The 8,307-nt window shown below is 41.2% G+C and overlaps 1 pseudogene; it reads left to right on the forward strand.

Annotated features, from left to right (window-relative positions):
- Positions 1-3,600: 3,600 nt before the first annotated feature.
- LOC107157595 lies at positions 3,601-6,912 on the forward strand (annotated as a pseudogene).
- The last annotated feature ends 1,395 nt before the right edge of the window (positions 6,913-8,307 follow it).

Here is an 8,307-nt window from a genome sequence, read left to right on the forward strand (position 1 = left end):
CCAATTTCTGCATGTCCCCTTGGGAAGTGGTAATTCTTCACCACCATGGTCCTCCAGGGTTGTGGCAAGACCTGGAGTGGGTGTTTGTCATATCCTATCAAAACCTCCTTCACAACTTGCACATGGAGATGGAACTGCCCCATTATGGTCTGCAGTCACAGTCTTTGAAACACATCTACACCCAAGATGAACTTCAGGATAGGAGACACCATGTGCACCATGTACCCAGTGGATTAGTAAAAAATATAGATTATAGATAGAATATTTTGATAAGTGAGATAATTATAAAGCAAGAACTGTAATAGGCAGCCGAAGACTCCATTTTGCTGCCTTCTATAAAAACAAAAAACAAAAAACTGTTACAAGAGTTATTTTTGAGAAACTAAAATGAAAGCTGTTTTCTTATAAAAATTGTCTTTCTGTACTTTGAACCCCATAAATTGCACCCTACTCAGGATGCAGCAGTGGTGTGGTGAGCTACATCCTGGGTGTGAATGCCCTCGTGGGTTTACATGGCTTTGAAGTAGATTTTTGCCCACTGCCCCCCGCCCAATTCAAGATACGACTGTCTAGCACCTGCTTGAACCCAGGACTGTGGTCAGCTGAATTGCAAAGCTAATGCTTTTTTAGCTTATGTTTATCACTTGCTTCCTGACTGGAATATTCCAGTTCCTGCCTAGAGCCCACAGGTCCCACTCATTAATGTTTTAATTTCTGTGATTGGCTAGCTTACATGATGATATGCAAGTCACTGGGGTGTGGTTTTGTGCTTCTATTCTCTTTGGATGGACCAGGAGGCTGCTGTCCTCCCACAGAGCTTAAGTCTCTGTGGTGGGTGACAGTCCCTGGCCAGGTAAATAAAGCTCTCTTTTGATTTGAATTCGGACTCTTTTCTGAGGCGTCTCACCATAACAAGGACACTGACACCCTCTCCCTTTCTATTCCTAATCGGGGACCTTTCTCTTGGGAGGTCTTATGGGTTGCACTTCAGGGGCTGCAAACCATATTAGAAAGCTGTTTTGTACTGGGCAGTCAGGGAGAGAGGGAGCTGGGGACTATGGATGCCTGCCCAGCTGGTGTCCCAAGCTGGGAGTTGCCACAACTAAAGATGGCAATGCTGTCCCAAAATGGAGGTGGCTGCTTTCAGTGATGGAATGTCAGGTCGGGTAGGGGAGGCAGTGGCATTGGGCGATGTGTTCAAAGATGCAGTTCAAACCCAGTGCAGGCAGGTGTCGGCCAGGCTGTCCTGGGCCTGCCTGGGCTCCGGGCTCTGCTTGCTGCTTCTTGTCTAGTCTATTTCCTACAACACAACTAGACACCCCGATGATAATAGTGTCACATTTTAAACATGTAAACCATGTAGAATGATCATATCAGAAAAATGTGGTACCCATCACCTCAAATATTCATCATTACGTTTTTGGGGGGGAACATTAAAAATACACTGTTCTAGGTGATTTAAAATACACAGCAAAATATTATAACAGTGGTTCAATTTATGCTGTGAATAGAGCCCTTGCTGTATTCTCTTCCTCTCTACCTGGTCCTCCCGAATCTCTTCCCTCCCTAATCTCTAGGGAAACAGGATGACCTTTCTCCCCCATCCCAGGAAGAGTTCTCTGTCCTCCAGCACACACCCACCACAGGGACAGAGTAATTCAGACTTGGGGATGGCACCAGAAGATCTCAGAAATGACTGTCTCCCACATTAACAAGTGAATTACAACTCCAGACAGAAGACATGGAAAGTAGCCTTTCAACCACCTCTTTAAAAAGCCTCATGTTTCCTTTGATGGGCAGAATCACAGCCTCTGAGACAAGCATCTCCTGTACTTCTCTTTTGCAAACAAAGCAATAAAACTTCTTTTCCCCTTTTTCTCAAAACCGCATCTTCATTATTGAATTAGTGTTGGGGGCAAGAATGGAGTTTTTAGTAATAGTTTGAGGTATTTAATTCCCACCATGTTTCATCATGAATAAAGGTAGCCAGGTTAGGGGAGGGAGAAGGATGAGACTTTAGAATAGGCCCAAAGTTTCAATTTGGGATGATGAAAATCCCTGGAGATGGGTGTCCCTGATGGTGCCACAACAATGGGAATGTAATCAATCCCACAGATATTGGACAAAAGCATGGTGAAAATTGTGATATTTAGTGTATACTTACCCATAATCACTAATGGAAATAAGATGCAGACAGGTCTTTCAAAACATAAACCAGACACAGAAAGACTAGTGTCATATATTCTCTCCGATATGTGGAAACTATAATAGTGATGACCCTGAACCGCAAGCCTGTTTGCACAGGGGGAGAAGGAAGAAGGATGAAAGGCTGGGACCAAGCTACCCTGTATGCAGGTATCCAAATGTGGCACTGGACCCCGTGAAGTGTGCAACTCCTAGGTGTTAATAACAGTCACTGGAGATGTGGACAGCATCCTGCTGAGGACAGGAAGGGGTCATTGCCTTAAGGGCTCATCCATTTTCCCCCTCTCATTTTTAATTTTTTTTTTTGTGTGTATGTGTGTTTGATATTAGGCTGTATTTTAAGATAGATGCATGGAGTATAACTTATTCTAATCAAGATCCCATTCTTGTGGTTGAACATCATGTGGAGTTACGTTGGTCATGTATTCATATATGAACATAGAAAAGTTATGTCTGATTCATTCCACTGTCTTTCCTATTCCCATCCATCTTCACTTCCCTTCACTCCCCTTTGTATAATCCAATGAACTTATTTTTTTGTTGTTGGTGCTGGGGATTAGACCCAAGGCCTTGTTCATGCAAGGCAAGCACTCTATCAACTGAGCTATATCCCCAGCCTCTAAGAGGAGAACTTCTATTCTTCCCTCCACGCCCCTGCCGCCATTATGTGTTAGCATCTGCATATCAGAGAGAACATTCGACCTTTTTGAGGGGGGTATTGACCTATTTCCCTTAGCATGACAGTCTTCAGTTCCATCCATTTACTGGCAAATACCATAATCTCATTTTATTTATGGCTGAGTAATATTCATATATATATATATATATATCACAGTTTCTTTATCCATTCATCTATTTAAGAGCAACTAGGTTGGTTCCATAGCTTATCTATTGTGAATAAATACTGTAAACATTGATGTGGCTGCCTCACTCTAGTATGCTGATTTTAAGTCCTTTGGTTTTAAACCGAGGACTGGGATAACTGGGTTAAATGGTGGTTCCATTCCAAGTATTCTGACAAATCTCCTCACTACTATATAGAGTGGTTGCACCAGTTTGCAGTTTCACCAGCAATGTAAGGGCTCATCCATTTTCTCTTTCTTTTCCTCCACTAGTCTTAGGTAGTCCTGAGAGATTTGGAGAACAAGAACGAATTTGCCTAATTATGAGCCCTGTGCATGGAGCCTCCAAGGTCATATAATAGTAATTGGTTTCTCTCCAGCCCTTCAGCTTTATCATGCCAGTCCAGAGGGTCCATTCCTGGGTCTCCTCCAATATTTGTCTGCTTCAGGAAGATCCTGTCAGTCACTGTCTTCATCTGTATCCCGAGGACAGAAAACAAGTCTCAGATAGTGATTTGGCCAAGGAGGGGCACTGGATCCTCAGCCCAGGGCCATGAGCCAGCAGAGGCCCAGCATCATTGGGTAAGTGTTGAGGGAGATGAGGGATGAGGAGCCAGCGTTGGAGGGCTGTCTCCTAAGCACCAGGACAAGCATGCAGTCAGTGCACCCAGAGGAGAGGACAGCAGTGAGAATCAACTAGGCTGTGAAGACTGGGAAACTTGGATTCTGGTTTGTGCTCAGGGTCTCAGGAATCTCATTAGATGTTTCTCCTTCCACCACAGTGGTTCTCCAGCACATAGATATATGTCAGATATGTGTGTGTATATATATATATATATATATATATATATATATCAGATCAGAAGCACACATTATTAAATGTTTGTATTTAACATATGCAGTGGTTACTATTACCAATAATAACAGGTAGTATTAATGGAACATTTACTAAGTGCCTGGTAATTTCAAAGCAGTGATTCTCAAAGCTGATATAAAGAGGACCACCAAGCCCTTTAAATGCAGATATTTTGACAAAATTGATTTGGAGTGAAACTATAGAATCAATATAAAATAAAATATACACAGGTACATACGTTGATAAATTAAACTTGAGATCCAGTCAACTTAGGAGATTTTTACACATCTTGCTTACAAAATAGAAATGCAAAGAGGGTAGAAGGGATTGGTGATACTAAGGAAAAGATGTAAGGGGAGGCACTGATCAAATTATGGTATGTGCGTGCACAAGTGTGCAACAGAGAAGCTCACCATTCTGCATAATTAACATGCACAATGAAGACCTTACCTAGAACTCAGCTTTGAAATCATCTGGTCCAGAACTGGGGTTGTGGCTCAGTGGTAGAGCACTTGTCTAGCATGTGTGAGGCACTGGGTTTGATCCTCAGCACCACATAAAAATAAATGAATAAAATAAAGATACTTTGTCCATCTATAACTAAAAAAAAATTTTTAAAAACCCCTAAAAACCATCTGGTCCTATTGCCTTCATAATGATCGTTGACAGTCCCCTTTTGATGTGGTAATTTATCTATTTATGCATATTTGACACATTGAGTTTCATCTGAATCTCATTCAAAAAAAAATCTTTCTTTCCAAAACCCTATTAAATGGATAATTATTATTTGTATTTTAAAGATGAGAAAACCACATCATTGTTTGCACATAATTTCTGGTCTTTTGTTTTTGTGTTTTCCACATGACATCATGGATTGAGCTGATAGATATAACATACTTGAGTTGTTTTCCAGTAGCTAAAATAGGGGACCTGCAGACCACAAATCAGGCCTCAGTTAAAGGTCCTCATTGTGCATAGTAATTATGCAGAAAGGTAAGTGAAATCTATTAACTAGGCACAAAGAGGTTCCAACTTCCAAATTACATTTAATTTGGGGGCCCTTTCTTGGCTCTAATGTTTTCAAATGAAAATGTCATGATCAGGAAAAATATAATGCAGCAGTGTTAATAGGCCATTGTAGAATAAGAATCAAGAGAAAATCCTCTGTCTTCCTTTGATGCATCATGATGAAATAATATGGAACTGGACCAAAAACAAATAACTGGCAAATATTTAAAAAATTTTAAAAAAGAGTTTCTTAACATTGCATTATCTTTAACTATTGACTGACAGTTTAATTGTATACTAATGACACATTTGTGATTATGATGTCTTATTACTATGTCACTTAACCAAACCTTCAACATGTGAAGATCATCACAGCCAGGGCTAGTATTTTTTTTTACATCAAATAATTTTTAAAAAGCCAAAAATGTGGATAAAGCCTACATATTCACAAAAGAGGACACAGTGCATAAATGTCATGTATAACTCATTAACACAAATAAAATAATTTAAAAAAAGAATTATTAAAAAAAACTCGTGGGAGATGACTGTTAAATAACAATGTTTTTTGATAACAAACTATTCAAATAACATAGTTGTATCAGGATATATAAATATTTTAAGGAAGGGAAATTTTTCCATTATAATACATAAAAAAAACATATTTGATAATTTCTTACATGGCAATTATTCTTTTCCTACAATGGCAAAGTAATTCCTATTTTCTACTTTTCTTTGAACAGTAGTTTGCATTTTTCTGGGAACATGGACTTATCTGTAATTCTCTTGGTCTTCTAACATTGCTTTGATTAGTATCACTAAAGTAAGTTTATATATAGTGTGGTGAATAATAACAACCCAAAATTTTAAAACTCAGAAATATACCTGAAGATATATAGAAATCTATGTGAACACTTCAGTTGAGAGTTCTTAAATTCAAAACATGCACAGAGTTTTGGGTGCCTGATATTTTGTTTCTTTAATCTAATCATTATTTTAATGCCTTATTTTCCAATTCAAAAGGTGTCCAAAAAATGTGAAACCCCAAAACTTAGCATCTGTATCAGAATTCCTCCTCCTGAGCCTCTCAGAGGATCCAGACCTGCAGCCCCTCCTCTTTGGACTGTTCCTGTCCATGTACCTGGTCACAGTGCTTGGGAACCTGCTCATCATCCTGGCCGTCAGCTCTGACTCCCACCTCCACACCCCCATGTACTTCTTCCTCTCCAACCTGTCCTTGGCGGACATCTGCTTCATCTCCACCACGGTCCCAAAGATGATTGTGGATATCCAAACTCACAGCAGAGCCATCTCCTATGTGGGCTGCCTGACACAGATGTCTACTTTTATGCTTTCCGGGTGCATGGATGACATGCTTCTGACTGTGATGGCCTATGACCGGTTTGTGGCCATCTGTCACCCCCTGCAATACTCCATTATCATGAACCCCCGTCTCTGTACCATCTTGGTTTTGATGTCATTTTTAATTAGCCTTTTGGACTCCCAGATACACACTTTAATTGCATTACAGTTTGCCTATTTCAAGGATGTGGAAATTTCCAATTACTTCTGTCACCCTTCTCAAATTCTTAACCTTGCCTGTTTTGATTCCTTTATGGCATAAAGGAATGACATAGTCATTTATTTTATTGGTGCCATATTTGGCTTTCTTCCTGTCTCGGGAATCCTTCTCTCTTACTCTAAGATATTTTCCTCCATTCTGAGGATCCCATCCTCAGGGGGGAAGTACAAAGCCTTCTCCACCTGTGGGTCTCACTTGGCAGTTGTTTGTCTATTTTATGGAGCAGGCATTGTAGAGTACCTTGGTTCAGTTATGTCACATGCTCCCCAAAACAGTGTGGTGGCTTCAGTGATGTACACTGTGGTCACCCCCATGCTGAATCCCTTCATCTACAGCCTGAGGAACAGGGACATTAAAAGTGCCCTCAGGAGACTGAACATCAGAACAGTGTAAACTCAGGACCTGTGGCATCCATGTGGGACAAAGGGGAAAAGTGAACAAAAGCATGCTTAAAGCTGGTGAGCCCAGGGTCCTTGGTCACATTATTTCTTAAGTTTGTGTACTTTAATTCCTCAGCAAGCTTGATAATAGAATGGGTTTTGACACTTATGGGAGAGGTATGAAAGGGGCTTTTTAAAAATGTGTTCAAAATTCAGTTTGGGAATTGAAATATTTTGCGGAGTTCCATGATGGTGATAATTGTGCAACTGTGTTTGTAATTAATGCCACTGGCAATGTATAGTAAAAATGGCAATTGTTTTATGTACTATTTTTTACCACAATCACCTATCATAATGAAGTTGACTCTTTAAAAATAAACAAAAATATTAAATTTAGAGGCTTCCTCCTTAGTAGTAGAAGAGTCTAAAATCTGTGTGGACGGTCATTTACTCCTCTTTTTGCTTGGCTACTATTAGGAAGTCCCTAGAGACTTGCATAACATGAATCCATTTGGCCAATGATGAGCTCTGTGCATGGAGACTCCAATGTCCTATTATAATCACTAATCAGCCTGTGCTCCTAGGCCGTTGTGTGATGGCTCTGGGCCACTGGGCTCCAACCCTGTGTTCTCCTCCCATGGTTGTCTGATTGGGAAGCCCTTATCTGTGGTGAGCCGCTTCTGCCGTTTATGCAAATTATGGTCGCCATTACAAGATGGCGCTGGCTCCGCTGTGGTCTGTGACAAACAACTCCTTATTTGGGAGAGTTGGCGCATGACTTTTCATCACCCTATGAGAAAGCTCCACGTGGCTGCTTTGCATTGGGGCTTGAGATGCTTTATTAAGGCTGGGAGGGGCATCCGAGAAAGAGAAGAAGAACTATCAAGGGCTTGAAATAAACTGCTGAAAGAAGATTCCTGAGTGTTGCGTCTTCCTTGCGGGCAAGGGGGCGCAACACTTATCTCACACTGCATTCCTACCATCCTGAGGACAGAGCCCAAGCTTTCATTAGACAGGAGGCACAGAGGGACATGCATCCTTCATCCTTGTGCATGACCCAGCAGAGACAGCACCACTCAGGAAGGGCTGAGGGTGAGGATGCGTGGGAAAGGACCATTAAGGGTGTTGCTTCCTCGTCTTCAGGACAGACATAGCATTTGGGGAAGCCTGATGGTAGAATGGAAATACTCAGAGGAATGTAATCTTTGAGGAATGTCAAGATTTGGTGCCTGGCTGTGGTGGGAGTCTGGTAATGCCAGGCAAATTTCTGCTTTCCTTTGATGCTGATTCTCCTGTCTGTTGACATCTCACCCATGAGAGCAGAAGATGGGTCCCTCCAACCTGCCTCCTGGGCACTCCAAAAAGATAATGAAGGTGATGACACAGATGAAGTGGAATGACAGCCTTGAAACCTCATGCAGCCTTATTCAGGGCTTC

Source organism: Marmota marmota, unplaced genomic scaffold (genome assembly GCF_001458135.2).
Source record: "Marmota marmota marmota unplaced genomic scaffold, marMar, whole genome shotgun sequence".
Taxonomy (NCBI): Eukaryota; Metazoa; Chordata; class Mammalia; order Rodentia; family Sciuridae; genus Marmota; species Marmota marmota.